The 21,148-nt window shown below is 44.1% G+C and overlaps 1 pseudogene; it reads right to left on the bottom strand.

The window, feature by feature from the left end:
• Positions 1-915: 915 nt before the first annotated feature.
• On the bottom strand, positions 916-20,741 carry LOC148481738 (uncharacterized; annotated as a pseudogene).
• Positions 20,742-21,148: the final 407 nt, after the last annotated feature.

Genomic DNA, 21,148 nt, shown 5'->3' with positions numbered 1-21,148 from the left:
CCGCTGCGCTCAAAGTCGTTGTCCCACCCACGGAGCCGGCGTGCAGTGTGAGCAATGACGTCATCGCGGCCGGCGGCCAGAACCACACACAAGCACAGAGATTCTCTGTGCCTGTGTGTGGCTCTGGATGCCGGCCATGTGAGAGAATCAGCTGAGCCCCGGTGGTGGCATGCAGGACCATTCACCAGCAGCGTGCGGCCTACTCGTGTAGTAGGAGGGGTGCGGTTGTGCCGGGGAAGCGGTTGTGCGGTGCGGACATGCCAGAGAATGGGGTATGGCCCGCGGGTGTCTGTGCTGCTCTTCTTGTTGTCACCCCCTTGAAGGGTGACACCCGGTGCGGGCCGCACCCCCCCTAGTGACGCCACTGAGAGAGGTCAGCCCCCACCTCTCTCAGTCAATAAACGGCTCCCTCCATTGAAGTCAATGGTGGGAACTGCAAAATAAACTTTAGTTACTCTGTGGCTCTCCATTGATTTCAATGGAGGGAGCCATTCATTGGCTGAGAGAGGCGGGGGCTGGCCTCTCTCAGCCAATGAACACTCAGATATGACTTTACAAGGGCTAGAGTCATGTCTGAGTTCTTCATTCGGGAGATAACAACCATCGTGGTTGTTATCTGTTGCGTGGCTTGTGTATACTTGTTTTTTTATTTTAAGAAGTCCATGGATGCCTACTTTGGACCAAAGAGGATCGATCCACGCATAGGAGAAGGTGAGTATGTTTTTTTACCACAGGTACACTATAGATAATCTACTGGAAAAGGGGACTGATGCTACAGGGATACATAGGTGAGTATGAGTACATGTGTGTGTGTGCATGTGTGTGTACATGTGTGAGTGCATGTATGTTTACTAAACTTATACTGTGTACAGTGCGTGTGTCCTGTGTTTTTTAAATATTGCTTTTTCAGTGGAACTACAGGTACCAGCGGGCCCGTAATTCCCCGAGTGCTGGTGCTTGTGGTTTTCCAAGCACCAGAATGCTTGCTCGGACCTGCAGTTCCACAGCAAAAGACAATATTTAATACTATTTCAAATGCACTACACTTACACTATCAACTCACCACCCACCGCCCAGGGGTGGTGGGATAGCCCTCTGCTATCAGTATAGGCTAGGGGTGCTCTGGAGAGGGGGACCCCTTTATTGGTGATATGGCTTCCCTGACTGTGGCATCATCCCCCCTCTAGAAAGGGCCCGGTGCTGGTTCTGGAGATTACAGGGGGACCCTACGCAATTTTTTCCCCTGTAATTCCAGAACCAGGACAGGATCAGAGCCCAGTGCTGGTTGTGCTAAGTACAGGGGGAACCCTATGCAATTTTTCCCCTGAACTTAGACAACCAGGACTGGCTATGAAAAGTCCAGGGCTTGTTCTGTTTTAGGGGGGAATCCCACATAATTTGAATTTTTTTTTAACTCTTTCTTATCTTGTTGCAGTCAGATACATGCAGGCATCTCACTGATGACTGCATGTATCTCTGTGAAAACGAACTGCTCATGCTGAAAATGAAAGCATGAAGCAGTTCTATTCAGTCGGCGATTTGCAGTTCGTTTGAAGTGGGATTTGCAGTTCGATTTGTATATGAACATGCCAAATCGAACAGCAAATTATTGTTCAAAACTGAACCAAATCGAATTCGATTTAGAAAATGCTTCTAAAATCGAATTTTTGTAAATGAGGGATTTGAAGAGGGATTTGTACTTTCGATTTGATTCGCTTTGAGGTGAGCTAAATGGAACTTCAAAACTAAAGTAAAATCAAACTTTAAGAAATATACCCCCAAGTCACTACAGTCTTAGCAGCTAGAAAATAAAGATATTTCAAAATAAATACTTTTGTTTCCAAATAACAGTATGTGCTGTTGGTTTTTTTGCTAACCATTCAATCCAACAAATGATGTATACGTCTGCATGCAAGCTGGAACATGCTACAGCAGAGGTCTGCAACCTGTGACCACTGGCAGGCAGAACAGTTTTCAGTGGCACGCAACTAGGACTCTCGGGGACTCACTTTCTTGTCTTCAATGATCCATATCTATACAAGTTTGGTGCTTTGGGGCACCACAGATGCATATGCTTAGTAGCCAGAAGACAGGAATAGGAGGCTCCACCGCCCTTCTGACTGTCATAAACACAATCAAATTGTCCATGCAGCATCTACTCGCTGTCTCCTCTTCGCCGGCCACATAAGTGAAGAAAATGGCAAAGCAACACCCTCTCATTAGCAACCTGGACTACCCTACAGGAATTCCTAAATGGGAGCAGCAAAAATAGGTAAGTATGACATACATCTATAATAAGAGGTATATTATTTACTAAAGTGCGGGTTTGTAGAAGTGGAGATGTTGCCCATAGCAACCTATCAGATTCTGCTTAACATTTATCTAGCACCTTTTAGAAGATAATAGCTAGAATCTGGTTGGTTGCTATGGGCAATGTCTCCACTTCTAAAAACCTGCACTTAATAAATATACTGTACCCCTAAGAGTTGAAACCTGCTCAGAGCATGGTGCTTGGCATCCCCTCAGTATATGTTATATTGATTCAATTATTGTATATGCATTTAATGTATTGTAAGCACTGTTCTTAAATGTTACCATGTGATTTTAATGGGCACTGCTATAATCTGTACCATGCCTTCTAAAAGGGCTACTTTCTCTTGGGTTGATCAGAGTTCCCACAGGGACCATTAGCACTGTTCTTGTAGAAAAAAAGGGGAAGGAAAAAATGTGCAATAAAAAGTAGGGATGCAGCTTAGTAACTACACACAAGTATACACCCAAAACAATACTCAATAGCATACATAGAATCAGAAATGTGCAATGATATGAAAGCACTCCCTACTAAACATGTACATGAAAAACACCAATGTGTGTTCACACAAGGATAAGAACAATATTCACCAAATAGGTAAGTTCAAATAAGTCCCATGCAGCTTCAGGAAGGGAGAATTCCAGTTCCTAAGTTCCACTGGTACAGTTCAGGCATAGGCATAGGGAACAAATAAAGAGAATAGAATAATAGTGCAGATTGTCTTATTAAAAAACAATAAACTTTAATCACAAATTTGCACTTACAATATGCAAAAGAATATATTGCATGTAACACAATCCAATTGGCTGATACTGAAGCCAGCAGCCGTCAATGTGTAGACCTCAATCCCAGATGTTCCCAGGGAGTAGTCGGATCATCAGCTTTAATGGTGTACAAGCAATTATGCTGTGATGCCGCAAGGAATCCAGAAAGTGAACCCCGCTTAATGCATTTCGGACAGCGATGGTCCTTCATCAGAAGCGTGGCAAGCTCACTTTTAGTCCTGCTATAAATACCCTCAAACTAAGAACCTCACCTGGTACCACTTGTCACTAAACGGCAGATATCCAGAGCCTCATCCGTGCAATAGAATCCGGAAACCGGAAGTTAGCTACCCCGAATGCGTTCCACAGCACCCGGAAGTCCTTTGTTCCATTTGCAACCAGTCACGGCCCTCCATAGTTAATGGGATCAAAATACTTGTTTCTTTATTGTTCCGTGACATCAGACAATGGCCCTCATTCAGACCCGGACGCAAGTGGCCGTTCGTACGTTCGGCGTACGTACACACATATGTTAATTCAAGCACTCGCTCGTATTTTCGAACGCATCTAAACATCCTCCCCAAACTCTACCGACCCCTCCTCTAACTAACGAGCGTGCCAAATAGCGAGCGTACATCCCCAATGTGGCTTGAAGGGAACGCACGCACAAGTACAAACCGGAAGTGGGCCTGTCAGATTCCGATTACCTGCTCCTTTATTCTGCCTACCTCCCTCAATCGTATCATGCCAATCAATATATCAATTATCTTAATTGCTCTTTTTTTTTTTTGGACAATGCAATAAACTTTACTCTTGTCCGTGTTTGTGTTTCCCCGCAGAATACGTACGGCTTAAACATTCGCTTTTCTTTGTCAAAATACATGTTTGAGCCAATTAAACATTTGTTTTATTTGTTTTTAAGTACGCATATTTTCCTGGGTTCATTTCTTTATTTATATTTGCTTACGCATGTCACTGCATCAAGCCTATCATAACTCTCAATAGATTTGGGGCCCTGTCGAACACATGACTCATACACTAACCAATAGAATTGGTCCTGTTAATTCCCCAAATACATTAGCCAATCAAATTTATTTTCGGGTCTTTATTAAAAATGATTTTTAGAAAATACACCATTGCCATCATGAGAGCCTCGGCTTTCACCAGGCGCGAGCTGATGGTGTTAACCGAGGTCATGGACAGGCGGATCACCAGCCAGCCTCCCTCCATCACCAATAGAGAAAAGCGTTCCGCATATGCGGAGGTACGTGGCCGCCTGCGTTCCTTCGGCTCACGCCGCCAGATCGGACAGCTGGAGCGCAGGTGGTCCGACCTGCAACGGCGGACGCCCAGCTTGCTGGCATGCTTTCGCATGCAGATCGCGGAAAGTAAGTTTTTGTGACTGTGGTTTTCATGTTTATCTTTGTACTCATATGTGCATGGCCATGTTTTCATGTATGTCCTCTTTATTCTTTGTACTCATATGTGCATGGCCATGTTTTCATGTATGTCCTCATTATTCTTTGTACTCATATGTGCATGGCCATGTTTTCATGTATGTCCTCTTTATTCTTTGTACTCATATGTGCATGGCCATGTTTTCATGTATGTCCTATTTATTCTTTGTACTCATATGTGCATGGCCATGTTTTCATGTATGTCCTCTTTATTCTTTGTACTCATATGTGCATGGCCATGTTTTCATGTATGTCCTATTTATTCATTGTACTCATATGTGCATGGCCATGTTTACATATTTGTGTTGTCAAAAATTAGTGTTTAACTAGGTCTGGGTTGAAAATAACCACAATTTGTTTCCCATCTTTTAGGGGCAGAGCGAAGACTACGGCGTCATCGGCGTCAAAGACAGCGCTCTCGGCCCCTCTCCCCAACCCCAAGCCAAACATCCACACCCCAAAATTCCCGTATTTCCCCCTCCTCCCCAGCCTGCACAGACCCTGGTGACGATGTTTCGGGGCTCCTTCCCCTCCATCCCAATTCCCCCTCTCCTCCAACCACCCCTCTCGTAACTACCCCCTCCCCTGAATCCCAAATCACCCCGCCAACCTCGTTGGGGAATGTTAGCACCTCCGAGGAGGACGAGGGAGTGGCTTCTGTAGCGGGCATTATTTTGAACGGTATGTTTTTTAAATTTTTTAGTTTTTAGAAAAAACTGTTTGTATGTAATCCTGTGTCTGTGCCTTTTTTTGTGTGGTTTGTGAGAATTTGGTGTAGATTTCTGTTTGTCTTTACCTTTTACTGCTGATTTCCCCATACACATATCACACCTGTCAGAATCTGATGTTTTTTCTCGCAATTTTTGGGGTGTCCATTTTTGGGGCCTTGGTTTTTTTGGGGTAATTCTGCTTTTGGTCACAATATTGTCATTTTGGGTTAGCTTTGTTTGGCTTGTTTTTTAATGTGGTTTCATTATTTATGTATTTTTTAGTTTTTAGAAAAAACTGTTTGTATGTAATCCTGTGTCTGTGCCTTTTTTTGTGTGGTTTGTGAGAATTTGGTGTAGATTTCTGTTTGTCTTTACCTTTTACTGCTGATTTCCCCATACACATATCACACCTGTCAGAATCTGATGTTTTTTCTCGCAATTTTTGGGGTGTCCATTTTTGGGGCCTTGGTTTTTTTGGGGTAATTCTGCTTTTGGTCACAATATTGTCATTTTGGGTTAGCTTTGTTTGGCTTGTTTTTTAATGTGGTTTCATTATTTATGTATTTTTTAGTTTTTAGAAAAAACTGTTTGTATGTAATCCTGTGTCTGTGCCTTTTTTTGTGTGGTTTGTGAGAATTTGGTGTAGATTTCTGTTTGTCTTTACCTTTTACTGCTGATTTCCCCATACACATATCACACCTGTCAGAATCTGATGATTTTTCTCGCAATTTTTGGGGTGTCCATTTTTGGGGCCTTGGTTTTTTTGGGGTAATTCTGCTTTTGGTCACAATATTGTCATTTTGGGTTAGCTTTGTTTGGCTTGTTTTTTAATGTGGTTTCATTATTTATGTATTAAGCCCCACACTTTTCTAACCCACAGAGGAACAGAGGCATATGGCGGACTTAGCCGGATGTGTAGAACGGATGCGGGCCTACGTCATCGGGCTGCTGGTGGTCCTTGACCATATGTCTGTCATCCTGCGTCCCTACATTTTTTTTTTTCGTAAAAAATAGTTGTCTAAAATAAAATTTTAACCTTAACGTTCTGTCTCATTCCTTGTCTCCAAATCTGAGATTGTTTACACTGACATAAGTAGACTCTTCCAGCAAGTATTTGCAATTATTGTCACTAAGATTGTGTGTTGTATTTTGTAGGAAAACAGGCACAAGAAACACCTAACAGTAACAATCTGATTGGCCTTTTTTTGTGTTTAACAATTTATATATTACTACATTTTACAGGTTTCAATTTGGGGGGCAACCTGCTTAGGCCGAGATTACAAATCCAACTGATTGTACAGGATTCCTTTTGGTGTTGGTTTTGACCCAGAAAACATCTTTAAATTTAGCTCAACTTGCGTCATTACAGGATTACCCCTTATTAAATTTTAACTTGGGTGAACCTGGTTACACTTGCTTGTAATGGGCAATAAAATGACCGAAATTACACTCTCAAAACATTTATTCACAACATAACTAAAATAACAAAGTGTTCACTCACAAACAATACACACAGTGATAAACAAAAATACAACCCATAAAACAACATCTGAAAAAAGAAATGAAAAATCAAGAACTGGTTGATGAAGGACCATGCCAACATGATTCCACAAATGTTGCGTTGCAATATGGGTCCCAAAAATATATCCAATGTGTCCCCATGAAGGATTTTTTAGGGTAGCAGGAAGTAGTCATCGTTGGAGTCCCAAAGATTATGAAATCAAACAGAAGATATGGAAAAAAAAAGAAAATAATTAGATGTTCTCCAAAAATCCTTACCACATTGTGTCTAAACACTGTTGTGTTGCCAATAATTACCTAAAATATCTGGCCACCACATCATCGCGTATGGCCCCCCCACATACTGACCTCCGACCAACCTCGGGGGGGCCATCCTCAGGTAAGGCATCCTCTGGCTGCATTGGGACACCACTCCTTATGGCGATGTTGTGAAATATCCCACACAGGACCACAATTTTCGAAACCATATCCGGTAAATACATGAGCTCGCCACCAGAGAGGTGGAGGCATCTGAATCGGCCTTTTAAAAGGCCGATACAGCGCTCCACCACTTGCCTGGTGGCTGTAAGGGTGGCATTAAAATTACTTTGTGGCCCTGGTGTGGGAGCCAAATAAGGAGTGAGCAGCCAGGGCGTGCAAGGGTAGCCACTGTCTCCTGTGAAAAAGAAGTGACAACATCAGGATCACTGTGTATCAAGCTTAACATTGTTATGTACTAAAGGTCTCCACTTACTCAGAAGCCACGCATCACCAGCTTGTAGGTTGTTTAATTTGTGCCATATCCCTGATTGCCGGATGACGAATGAGTCATGTGCACTTCCGTGTAATTTTGCATTCACGGACAGGATCTGGAGGGAGGCATCACATACCACCATTACATTCAGGGAGTGATAGTGTTTCCGGTTGCGAAATATGGCCTCCAGCCATGCTGGAGGCTGAAGTGGTATGTGAGTACCATCCACAACCCCTATGATGTGTGGGAAGCCAGCTATTTGGTAAAAATTGGCCTTGGCCACACTAAGGGCACCCATATCCAAAGGCATTTTAATAAAATGATGGAGGTGCTTGAAAAGGGCCTCCATCACTGCCCTCAGGATCCGGGAAAAGGAGGATTGTGAGATTCCCGCCACTATTCCCACCGTTGTTTGAAACGATCCTGAGGCACAGAAATGTAACACCGCCATAAATTGCGTAAGTGGTGGTATTGCTGTAGGACTGTCAATTTGCCACTCAAGATCACTCTCTATTAATGAGAGAGTGTCTATGATGATTTTGGGCGGAAGACGGTAGCGTCTTAACACCTCATCATTGGGCATTCCAAAAAGGGTGACATGTGTTCGATATATCTGGGGCCTTGCACGCCTACGATGCCTACGCCTGGGACGAGATTGAGGTTGGTCGGCTTCCGGGAGCATGGCCAGAACAATCCGACCAAGATCAACCTGAAATGGCAAGATTTGAATGTAAGGCTTTTTTCCCCAAAAAAATTAGAAATTTTACTTAGCTTGATGATACAATCCAATGATGCTTACATGCCGGGGTATTGTCATGATTGGCCAAACCTATAAATAATCACAAATAAAAAATGCAACAATTTAGGGTGGGCATTTAGGAATCTAAATTGGGTGCAAGACAAAACATAAAAGGGGAGAAACACACATTTGGCCAAAGAGCAAAACGACAGTGCGCAGACTACCTCAATTTGGGCCCAAATGTATTAAACAAATGCTAAAGGGAAAACACAACCAAGTTCACGGGTCTAAATAAGCATTTACAAATGCGCTAATTAGTTCGCAAATACAAGTCACAATAGAAACAGATAAAAATTGCGCTAATTGGTTAGCAAATACAAGTCACAATAGAAACAGATAAAAATGCGCTAATTGGTTCGCAAATACAAGTCACAATAGAAACAGATAAAAATGCGCTAATTAGTTCGCAAATACAAGTCACAATAGAAACAGATAAAAATTGCGCTAATTGGTTCGCAAATACAAGTCACAATAGAAACAGATAAAAATGCGCTGATTGGTTCGCAAATACAAGTCACAATAGAAACAGATAAAAATGCGCTAATTAGTTCACAAATACAAGTCCAAAAATACGCAGATATAAAAACACGAATTATTTCATACATTTCAGACTAACAAAACCAAAGGTTAAAAGTGTAAGGTCAAACAAAGTTGCTTAAAAAAAAACAAGAACATTTAATAAACAAGTGAAAAAATAAACTTACCAATAGAGAATATATAAGTCTCCGGATCAAAAGGTCGTTGGGGCAGAGCCAAAAGAAACCTAACAAAGGCGAAAATTGGAAACATTAACGAGCCAAAATTCACGAAAAGAAGGAGACACAAATTTAACAAAAGTTAGACGGCCAAAAACTTACCAAATAAATACACGCCCAAAAAAAAACCCACCAGAAAAAAAGCGAACGGAAAAAAATGAAAGAAAAAGACAAACCAAAAACAACTCCCAACAACGCCAAATCCAAAACCCGCCAACATCCCACTCTGACCAACGTAACCTCCAACAACCAACAACCACCACCTCGACTCAAGACGCCCCAAGCCATAAATAGTGTTTAGTTTCCTGCACAAATTAAGGAAGGATCATAGGAACGCACAATCAATGATGCGCCGAAAAATAAGGACGCATGTATAAATACGTCACGAGCCAAAAAAAACGTTCTGGTGTATTTCTTGTTTGGAGATAAGACATGGCTACAGACCAGGGAAACAATGGCCAACAGTCTGCCGGTAAGTATTTCAGGCATTTCCAAACAATGATTAATTTGAAACATAATATAGTGCAAGTTGTGAAGCTTAAATTTCTCAACATTTAAACAAATATGTGAGGAGGATGATATGGAAGAGGCTGCTGGGCCCTGTATTCCGGCCAAAGCTGGCAAAAAGAAAAGGCAGCCACAATTCACAAGAAAGGAGATGGAGGTTTTGGTTCAGAAGTGTGTGGACATCCTGCCACAGGCAGACAGGAATATGAGTGCAAGCCAGAAGTGGAGAATGTGGGAGGAGGTAGCCAGTGCTGTCAATAGGGTGGGTGATTATGTCCGTCTAGCCCGGGATGTCAAACGGCGGTAAGTAAAAACTTGACCCCCCTAAAACCAAAACCCATTAAAAAAAAGGATAATGGTTCCAATTTCACCCACAGATGGGCCGACTTCAAATATCGCCTGAAGCAAAAACTGGCGGACAGGGCTAGGCATGCAAGGGGTACAGGTGGGGGACCCACCCCTGTGTCATTGGAGTTGAATGATTTAGAAGAGCTGGCACAGAGGTGTGTGCAGGCTGTGGAGGTGTTTGGCGTGTCCAACATGGATACGGACATGCCAGACTTTGCGGCTCCTCATGTTGTCCAAGGTAAATATTGTGATGTCACCAACTCTGAAATGTTATTGTGCCAATATGTAGATTCTAATGTGACTCTTTTCTCATTTTGCCAACAGAGTCACAGGCGGATGAGTCTGCTCCAGAGGGGAGCCTTGGCCGCAGAATTTCTGCTGGCTCTGCAGGGGAGGAACCAGTACATCCGGCTGAGGACCCTGCAGAAGCCAGTCCAGGGCAATCCCCCTCGCAGGCAGTGTCCGTCCTCACAGAACTCAATTTTAAATCGGATTTCCATACGGAGATTCTGCAGAGGATGGACGCCAGTCTGGTACGGGTGGCTGAGGCCCTGGAGCAAAATGCTGCGGTCAATGTGACCATTGGTCAGGCCCTGGCGGAAAATACCAGGGCCAACATCCGCATCGCCAATGCCATGGAGCAGCTCGTTCACCAGCACATGGTGGAGCCGACCTCCCTTCCTGCCAGAACATCAGGATCCTCCACCTCTGGCACAACATCAGCCAATCCTCCAAATGTGCCTAGCCCTGTGCCTAGTCCAGAGGCCACAACATCTGCCTCTGGACGGGCCAGCCCGATGACATCCCGGACCCGGTCTCTGCGCCCTCCCTCCCCCAGCCAAACGGGGGGAAAAACGTTGACAGCACTGGCTACTTTTCCCACACTCCTTCTGTGCTTGCCCCATATTCCTTTCTGGCCAAAACTTTCCTCTCCTTTCTTGTGAATTGTTTTTAATTTTTAGCTTTAAGTTTCCATACCTTTTATGTTTGCACCAATAAAAAATTTTTGGGGAATAACACTGCAAAAAATGTTTGGTCCAAAAATGTGCATGAAAATGTTTTTATTTTCCAATAAATTTTTTAAAAATGTTCGACATTGTATTTGACATTATTGTAGAAATGGTTTACATTTAATCCTGGCCCACAACGCAAAAACGAGCTCCCCCAAAATTTAAACGAAAAACAAAACAAAAGGGCTCTTTAAGGAACACTTTAAAATTTACATAAGGATGCAAATTCTCCAGGCAAAAGCAAAATGGAAAAAAACACACAAACATGATGACATTATTGTTACAATAGCCCAAAAACCAAATATCAACCAAAAAAAAAACACCAACAAATGTACGCTAATTGATTGTGTAATCCTGACATTAGCAGCTATGATTTCCTTCTGCGTACGGTTTTGTCCTAACCCAAAAAACTGATTTCAAAACACATTCCAAGCCGGTTTTCAATACAACACTAATTGTTTTTCTGACAAGCCGTGATTAATCGATGCAACATCGTGGAGGGCCGGACGGAGGAGAAGGCCATCGCCAATGTGGTCGAGTAATCCAGACCCTAAACTGTGCGAGCATTTTGAACGGAAAGAGGATCATCCAGTGACGTATGAGTTGGTACGAACACATTTGATGTTCGCATCTGATAATGTATGTACGCCCCAAAAACGCCTCGCCACGCCTGCGTTTTTCCATCTCCACCCCCGTCAACGCCCAAAAACGCCCTGTTCTGTCAATCACATTTGACATGTCACTTCCTGTACGCTATTTGACGAACGAGACAAAAAAAACTCACAATATGCCGTACGCACATGCGCAGTGTTACACCGATGCATGCGCGCTTTCTCAACATCGGAACGCAACGAGCGTACTGCTGTTAAGGAGCGGCTCTGAATCAGGCCCAATGTCTCCACAAAAGCTTATGTCCTTATTAAGATTTCTACATAGAATTATGCCACATGAAACAACAATTAAAATACAAAAATTAGTAATAAATAAAAACATGCAAATAACAACACTTAGATAATAAGTCCAAATAGGTAAAGAATGTGCAAACATAGTATTATAGAGCAGCAGATATAAAAACAATATGTGCAAAAACAATTAATATAGCAGCAAATATGAAAAATAGAGAACCATCTTCTCTAATAATAATTAAGTGGATTAAGTCAAGAAGCATTTAAGCTCGAATTCTCCCTTTAGCCCCTTGGGCACAAGGGTCCCTAATTGGTAAATCCACCTCCTTTCATTTTGTGCAAGCCTCTTGTCAATATCTCTCGTTTTCCATTTTGGAAGAATCTGTTGAATACCTAGAAACCTTTTTATTTGGCACTCTTTGCTGTTATGAACCTTTTTAAAATGAGCAGAGACTGTATGAGTCTCTAATCCTTTGCAAATGTTATAGATGTGCTCTGCCATTCTAGTTTTCAAGTTTCTTGTGGTTTTACCTATATAAAGGAGACCACATGCACATTCCAGGAGATATAGAACATTCCTGGAGTTGCATGTGATAAATTCCCTTATCAGGTATTTCTTCCCTTTAACCTCAAATTCCATTACCTTTTGTAATTTAACAGTTCCACACATAAGACAGTCCGATAAAAACCTTTGGACCTCACACTGTTCTTGTAGCAACTGTTCCACTAACGGTCGGCCATATTTTCCAGAAAATACTGGTCAGCTAGGAGCATAATTTCACTAATAAAGACTATAAGGGTTAAACAGGGAAGATTCCTTATTCCCCAATATTTGGGTGATCATGCTACTTTGAATAGAAAAGTGGGGCCCTATTGTCTCCAGATTATGGAGCCGAACGCTGCAGGGTGGCTGCTGAAAATATGAGGAAAGAGGAAAAGCAATGCCAGCCCCTCTAATAAGCAGGTACCAATCCTACCACAGGTAGTTACAGTATATATCAATGTTCCACCCTAGATTCCAGATACTTAACTCAGACAAATCTGACTAGGGGTTTTGTCTCCTTTTGGAGTAGTCTAGATTACACAAAAGGATACATGGACATGGCTATTTGTCTCTGCTGACACAACCCCTGTGTGTGAGTAAGTAGAGTAACAATGGCTTTAGTTTCTTTTCCAGCAGATTAGGAAATGACGCAAGTATTGGATAACTAATCATAGCACTACGGGACTGGCAATGCTAAGCTCTCTCTGTACTAAGGATGTGGGTGCTGGGAAGGTGCTGCAACTACCTGGCACAGCAGAATTTTCTAGTATTCTACAAATAAATGAAGATGATGCCCCTTGGTAGTTATTCATTTAATGTGTTATACCCCTGTCAGTGCTGTGTATGTTTTATAATATGGTATTGTACCCTAGCCAAGATATACTTGCACACTCTCAGGCATAAAGAGAAGAGAGGAACATCCACATGGGCACTTGTTAAGGAGGCTAACAAGAAAGTTACAGTCTTCCATAGCAGACATGGGACAATAACTCGATGACTTCACAAATCTGCACTTTATTGATGGTAGCAAAAAAGGAAAACCTTTCTGGAAGAAAACCCAAATGAAATCATGACCAGAGTTTGCCAGAAAACATGTGGGACACGTACATACTAAAAGTGGTGAAGTTTTTTATGGTCCCATGAATAAAAGATATAAGATTTTAAAACACAGCACATCATTCCAAGAACACTAGCATAATGCTTTGTGAGTATATGGCAAATGGGTGGAGCCAGGCAGACAAATCTTGAGTGAAAACCCGATGCAGTCTGCAGGTTCTATGCAATAGGATTTAGGACATAATTTATATCCGGGAAGCAGTCTGGAAGCCCGGCGGTCGCAATGCCAACTGCTGGCTTCCCGACTGCTTAATCCCGTAAAAATGACAGGCGTCGAAATCTCGATGCCTGACATTAGACCTACTCCGGGAGCCCAACACAAAGGGCCTGATTCAAACCCGTTCGCTAGGATGCGTTCGCACGCAGCCATCAGCAGCCAAAGTATGCAAATCCCGCTATCTCTAGCAAGACATTAGCACGCCCACTATGTCTTGCCGTGTGATCGCGGCATGTATTTAGATGCCCACCAGCCTGTCACAAGACGCCCACTTTCCCTTAATAATACACGTCATCTCCAGGAAGTGTATGGAACAATCGGTAACACCGAGTAACATCGGAACCAAATGCAGCACTTGTGGCTGACCATACCCTACCGCTAGCACTGCGAGTGCTAATGCGTGTGTAATTCAGCCATGTGACATGTACGCTGACGATGCGTCTTAATTATGCACGCCCCTGAAATGGCATTCAGATGCACAGATACACCTGTGTTCGCACCACCAAACCCCCGTTACCATCGACCACCCCCTGTCACCACCCACATACTGTCCCTCATGCTCGCGGAGCGTCTGTGTACAGGGTGTGATCGCTTTGCGATCGCATGGACTGGTTCTCGTACGCGCACTGCATCTTGTACGCATGCGCAGATTGCAAACATTGGGCCAGATTCAGAGCCACTCGTAAGCGGCAGCTCGTTCGCTCCGAGCAATGTTTGCCCAACTGCGCATGCGTACGGATCGTTATACGCACGCGCGAACCAGTCAGTGCGGCCGAAATTCATGTGTTCTCAAAATAGCTAATGCCTGTTATTTTGAGTGACAGAATGAGGCGTATGTGGGTGGTAACAGGGGAAGGTGCTTGAAAACGGGGAGTGGAAATCCGATCGCAGGCGTGCTTAAAGGTCAAAACGGGCGTTTTAAGGGAGTGCATAATTAATCCAGCAGCGTCATTGACCACGTCACTTGGTTTTTTTTAACTCAGAACTGCTCGCAAAATAGTGGTAGAAAAAACCAGCCCCAAGAATAGCGAGCAGTTCATACGCTGGTCGATGTACTCGATTAATCTAATAAATAGCGGACATGACGTATGGTGCGAGCGGCCAGGGGGCGTATTTTTCAAATTTATGTTCGCATGTTTTGCTCGCTCGTTCAGACTTAGAGGCGTGAACAGTCCGCAAAGTGCGAACGGTTCATTTGAATAGCCACCCCTTTTTAGAAAATGAACGACCGCAAATAGCGAACGGCTCTGAATGAGGGCCATAGTCAGGCTATGTGCGAATGCAGACTAGCGAGCGGGTTTGAATCAGGCCCAAAGTGCATACAAAACTGCAAATCAACATAGCAGGATACAGATGTGTCCACATACATCTATCCTCCGTGTGCTACAAGCCGTGTTACACATAAAGCGTGAGCGCCCTGTGACTTGGTAGCGCCGAGCATCTTTTTGTGAAACTTTTTACCTTCGAATGCATCTTATTTGCACAGTGATATATTATGTCTATATTACATTCTGTGCAACTGTGGGTGTGTCTGCATGCAAAATGGTATGTTACAGTGTCAGCGTCTGTGATACTGTAACATAGCGTTTCGCATGCAGATAGACCTGCACTCGCTCACAGAATGTGGGCATTCCAACAGGGGCGGATTGTCCCCTTACCTTTAGCGGGAAAATTCCTGGTGGGCCGCTTATCAACTGTGGTCTCGACCCCCAATCGTGTCACCCGGCTGCCTGTCACAGCTTAGAAAACATGAGCTTCTATCAAGAGAAGAGGATTAACTATTAAAACAGGGCTCATCAAATCCCAGGGGCCAGGTCGCCATGGCAACCAGATTATCCTTGATGGGAGGAAGCAGATCCTCATCAGTCCTAGAGGAGATTCCCAGGCATAACTGTACTGCAGTGGCCATTTCATGCAGGGTGCGTCGCTGTGATGACCCTCTGTTCTCCAAACTCTGGCTGCATAGGGCTCTCCGGTAAGAGGGTCTATGCATGGCCAGGGGGCTTCAGAGGGAGTAGCTAAGCTTTGAAGTGGCATGGTTGCGGGGGGTTGTCTGTCTGGGGGTAGCCATGCAGAGGTTTAAGTGGCGGGGGGTGCTTTGTCCGGGAGGAAGGGGGGAGCAGTGGAGCTGTGCAGAGCAGTGCCGTGGCTTGGTGAGAGGCCATCATATTACTTAATCTGTGTAGCTGTAGCAGCAGCCGCGTGACACACAAAGAGCTGCTCTCCTCACTCCACTGTCATTTAATGAATAATATGGGGTCTATCTACTAAGCAGTGTTAGGAGACAGAGTGCAGAGTGTTAAGAAAGTGATAAGGTGCCAGCCAATCAGCTCCCAACTGTCATTTTTCAAACACAGCCTGTGAGATGACAGTTGGGAGCTGATCTCCCATACTGCACTGGGACCCGATTACCTGATAACCGGGCCGCAGTGCACTCTGGGAGACAAGCTGACTGGAGGGGAGACATCACCGAAGGCCCGATCACCGGTCCCTGGAGTCAGGTAAGTAAAAAAAAATGTTGACAATTTTTTTTTCTTTTTTTACAGTAATCAGCTTGTGGTCTGTTTAGACCACACAGCTGATTACTGGGACCGACTCCCGGCTCTGCTCTGCTCTGCTTTTACAATTTATTTTTAGTAACTCTGGTCGGATCACATTTCCCATTACAATTATGGGAAATGCGATCTGCTTTACTAAAAATAAGTGATACTTAGGGGTTGGAGTAGAATTTTACGAATTCTACTCCAATTGCCCTGTAATAACTGTGGGTGAAACTAAAATAATGTGAAAAGGGTGCGAAAATACCCTTTTTCACTTTATTTTAGTAAAAATAATGTTAATAAATAGATCCCTAAGTGACCAGCACATATGAAGATAAATCTCAACACAGTACATTTGAACGTGTTGATATTAGCTTCATATGTGCTGTTCACCTAATGCATCCTTTATATTTTAATAGATAAATGTGAATATTAATACGTTCACATATATTAAACCTCCCATCATCTGAGGATTGACCCGCGTGCGAATCAGTGACAATAACACATACTCAATTGAAATAAAGACACAGACTTATATTTGGCAGAATTGTTAGCTATTTTATTTATAAACCGATAATGAATTAGTTACTAAATTCATTTAATTAATTTAAATATGGTGGCAAAGAAAGAACGGCTAACAACAGCCCCAAGCCTAACACTATAAACACTCCAACCACAACACATACACTCAAGCCTTCTACCTTGACTACCCAGTCAAGGTAGGTGATGATGCTGCCCCCGGCAGGGTGGTCCAGCAGACTTTACGAGTCAACGAATGTGAGTGAAACAATGAGTAAACAAATATTCACAGTGCTAATAGGTAACCTGCCATTCTTTCCTGCCAAAAGCAAGGTTCTGCTAAAGGAAACCTTGCACCGCCACCATAGGACTAACGCACAGAAAACACAACCTCGAACAGATCCTCAAGAAAAAGAACCAAACCTTCCTCCGCTAAGTGTACCCCGTCAGACCGAAATAGGTAAGTATACCTGAATTTAATCCTAGGATGTCTGACCACCGCCCCACCATTCTTCAACACAAATTTTGAAACCGCAAAGTTCACTTTTTTCCGGCATCATCAATGGCTCTGCTGTCAACCACACCACGCCAACACAGTCTAGGGACCATGAAAGACCAGACTATTTTGCAATCTGGCTATGCCATCATAATCTGACCCAAATCCTCCACCACCGCATGCCTTAACTCCAGAGATGTCCTCTTGCCCAAATCATTCCCACCTAGATGAATCGCCAAGACTCTCGGTAAGCCTTACCGCTGAACCTGCTACAAGAGTTTAGGCTTAAGGCTCTCCCACAACATACCTCTGAACCCTATCCATCTAACTCTACTAGATCCCGGAAACAAAGGCACCTTCTGCGCGCGCATGAGCTAAGCCGCCCAAAAAATAAATGAATGGCCAACTATCCATACGGAACACACATCAATAGCCATTCCTGTAAATGAGGGAAAAGCAAAGAAAATATTAAAGTTATTGTAAATTTTAGCATATTTAATAATGTATATCTAACGGGGAAAATATTTAGTAAGGATCTGCCAAAAAGAACATTTTTTATTTGATTCTTTAAAGATCAACAAGCTTCTGTGCCAATTTGAAGTGACATAAAGACACAAGAGGATAAGTTAAAATAAAAAAGGATTCAGGGGGGGTTATGGGATAACACAAATTAACTCGACAAGAGAGAAAACGTAAAACCTGCAGAGGGACATATAATTGTAGTTCTTAACCAAATAGCCAAATTAAATCCATCAGATCAGGTAAAAAAAATCGTCAAAACTCTCCAGACTCCCACTCAAATCAATGGCGAGTAGCTAATCCCAGAGTAGGAAAGACAGGGGAAGAACAAACAAAACCAGGACCAATGACACTTTGTAAACACATAACAAACCATATGTAACGTGCATGCACAACATTAAACCTCAATGATTCGGCCGAATGCTTGTAGCTGGCTGATTTCCACTGGCCCAGAGCCTGAATCTCTGACTCTGGAAATCCCGCAGCGGTGGCGGAAGTGGCAGCACCAATTCGGAACGAATGCGTGCCGAACTCCCCTGGTGAGAGGCCCACGCAGCTAATACATCGCCGCAGCATCCAGCTAAACTGAAATTTTGTCAGTGGAAGCCCATCGCCATGCATGAGCCATGAGCCCTCCGCTGAGGGTCTAACCGATGCATAACAAGTGGCCAAGCCGACTGGACAAATTCTACAATCCGCCGAGGGGACCAATGTTATCCAGTGACCCCTGCCTAGCTGATCGGTCTTAGAACAATGCAATCTGCACAGCAAGGACCTCTCACCCACCTTCACATCCGAACGAAGCATAGTTGAATCCCTCCACTTGGAGGGAGCAACCAATTCTGACACCCGGAAAGCACCATGAAAAGTTATGGAAAAAGCTAACTTAAAAGCGTTTCGAAACCAGAGACCGCAATATCCGCAACCGCTCCTAGGATGGACGGTAACAAGGAAATGTCTATAGGCCGTCTTTTATCGGGGGTAACTGGCTCAGCATGCGTCCAATCTTTCAAGGCCCTTGTGATGACAAAACTCCTTGTAAGGTCAGGGATTCCCTTCAATTTGGAGAAAAACAAAATACCTGCCAGGTACCGTGAGACTACCGCTCTCGATCTGCCAGATACGTACAGCTGCCAAATAAAAGCAAGCATCGATAGATGCTGACCCTTACCTCCGAGGCCTTGTCTACGGGGAAAAAACTTCCCATTCTTCCCAAGACCGACGGTAAGCCTTGAGGGTGCTTGGGGCAATGACCAGTTCCGCTAACCCCTCCAGTCCGGCTTGATAACCTGCCAATCATAAGAGGGGCACAGCAAACCATCAATCTCTGCATCCGGAACCAAAGTACGGAATCTACCCCATTGACATCTGGACAGCGCATCGGCAATCCCGTTATCAACTCCGGGTACGTGTTGAGCTCGAAACAGCACATTATGATGCAAACAGGCAAGCACCAGCTGCGCTAGCACATGCAAGACCAGCAACGACTTTGCTCTCTGACCGTTTATCGCATGCACCACGCCCAGATTGTCACACCTGAGCAAAGTGCTGCGATTGCAGATGCGCTCTCCCCAAACCTCCAGGGCCACCATTATTGGGAAAAACTCCAAGAGCAGCATATCTCTTGTCAAACCTGCACGAATCCACTCCTCCGGCCAAGTTGCGACACACCAGGATCCCCTCAGGTAGCAACCGAACCCTGAAGATCCTGCTGCATCAGTAAAAAGCTGCAAATCCACATTGTCCACAAGAGGGGATAACCATATCCTGACCCCATTAAAATCCGCTAGAAAGGAAACCCAAACTTCCAGGTCTCTTTTTATTTCTGACGATAAACGGATCAAATGGTGAGGTTTGGAAACCCCTGCTGTGGCCCTCTCTAGCTTTCGGCAAAATACCCTACCCAACGGTATAACTCTACAGGCAAAGTTCATACAACATAACAGAGATTGGGCCAGCCTGAGAGAAATTTTGCGCGCAACCAAACACTCTGAAATGGATTTTCGTAATTTGTCAACTTTATCGCGCGGCAGACGACAGGATCCAGCCAAGGTATCAATCTCGATACCTAAAAATGACAAACACGATAGGGGTCCCTCTGTCTTTTCGTCTGCCATTGGCACTCCAAAATGAAAAAACAGTGCTCTCATGGAACTAAGCAACTCGTTACAATGCTCTGAACCAGCAGGCCCCATGCAGAGGAAGTCATCAAGGTAATGCGCTATCCCATGACCCCCACAGGAAAACTCCACGCACCAATGAAGGAAGGTGCTAAATTTTTCAAAATATGCGCAGGAAATCGAACACCCCATAGGCAAGCACTTGTCTATGAAGTATTCCCCCCCAGTGAAAAACCCAGGAACCTAAATGATTCAGGGTGCAAAGGGAGCAAACGAAAGGATGACTCCACATCCATCTTAGCCATGAGGGCCCCGCATCCATATGCCCTCACTATACTGAGAGCATCATCAAAAGACTGATACCTCACTGAACAGTATTCAGGAGGTATAGCATCATTAACCGAGGACCCCGATGGATAAGACAGATGCTGGATCAGCCGAAATTTCCCTGGAGTTTTCTTGGGCACCCCCCCACAGGGGAAAGAATTAGATTCCCCACTGGAGGATGTGCAAAGGGACCAGCCATCCGCCCTAGCTGAACCTCTTTCTCGATCTTTGACTGAAGGACTTCAGGAAAAATTCAAGCAGATTTAAAATTTCTTGGGGAACCGACACGCACTTCGCCTATAACGGGTAAATGAAAACCCAACTTAAACCCGAAAAACAAAAATTGAGCATCCTGTCTATTAGGGTACCACCCTAGCCACTTGGACATAGCATCCAAACGGATAGGGGTCGGGGCCCTATTTAGCGCCTGCACCACCTCCGGCTTTGGGCTTAGCTCTTCCTCCTGACTTGGGTCAATGTTGGGCCGACAACCGAAAGCAATTAGAGGCGGGGTGCGATCCATTACAGTGCAAGCAAAGGTGTTGAAAATGACACTGTTGGTCCTGAAGACAGGTGCCGTTATTAAAGGCAAAACATTTACTTTTAAAATGCGTTTGCATGGAAAGACTCTCTGGGCCCATCTGCCGATGCCCCAAGGAGGGATCAGAACTTGGGCGCCAAGCACCAGCCCCCCCCTTATTAGTATCCCCGCCTACCCGAGAGTCCTCCTTTCCAGCCTTAGGTGGTTGTGTGATGTCAAGCCACACTTCCACATCCTTGCACCCGAAATCTAAGCATTTGGATCCATCCCGCTTGCGCCTAAACTCCTCGTCATAGATTTATGCTGCATCCCGTGAATCAGATGGATATATCGTATTACGTTCAGGTACTCCCCTGGGCGGTTTTTCAAATAGCATGCCGCGAATATGC

Source organism: Taudactylus pleione, unplaced genomic scaffold, assembly GCF_031769625.1.
Source record: "Taudactylus pleione unplaced genomic scaffold, aTauple2 ptg000567l, whole genome shotgun sequence".
Lineage (NCBI taxonomy): Eukaryota > Metazoa > Chordata > Amphibia > Anura > Myobatrachidae > Taudactylus > Taudactylus pleione.
The sequence above is the reverse complement of the archived record's forward strand: the minus strand, read 5'-3'. Positions and strand labels throughout refer to the sequence as shown.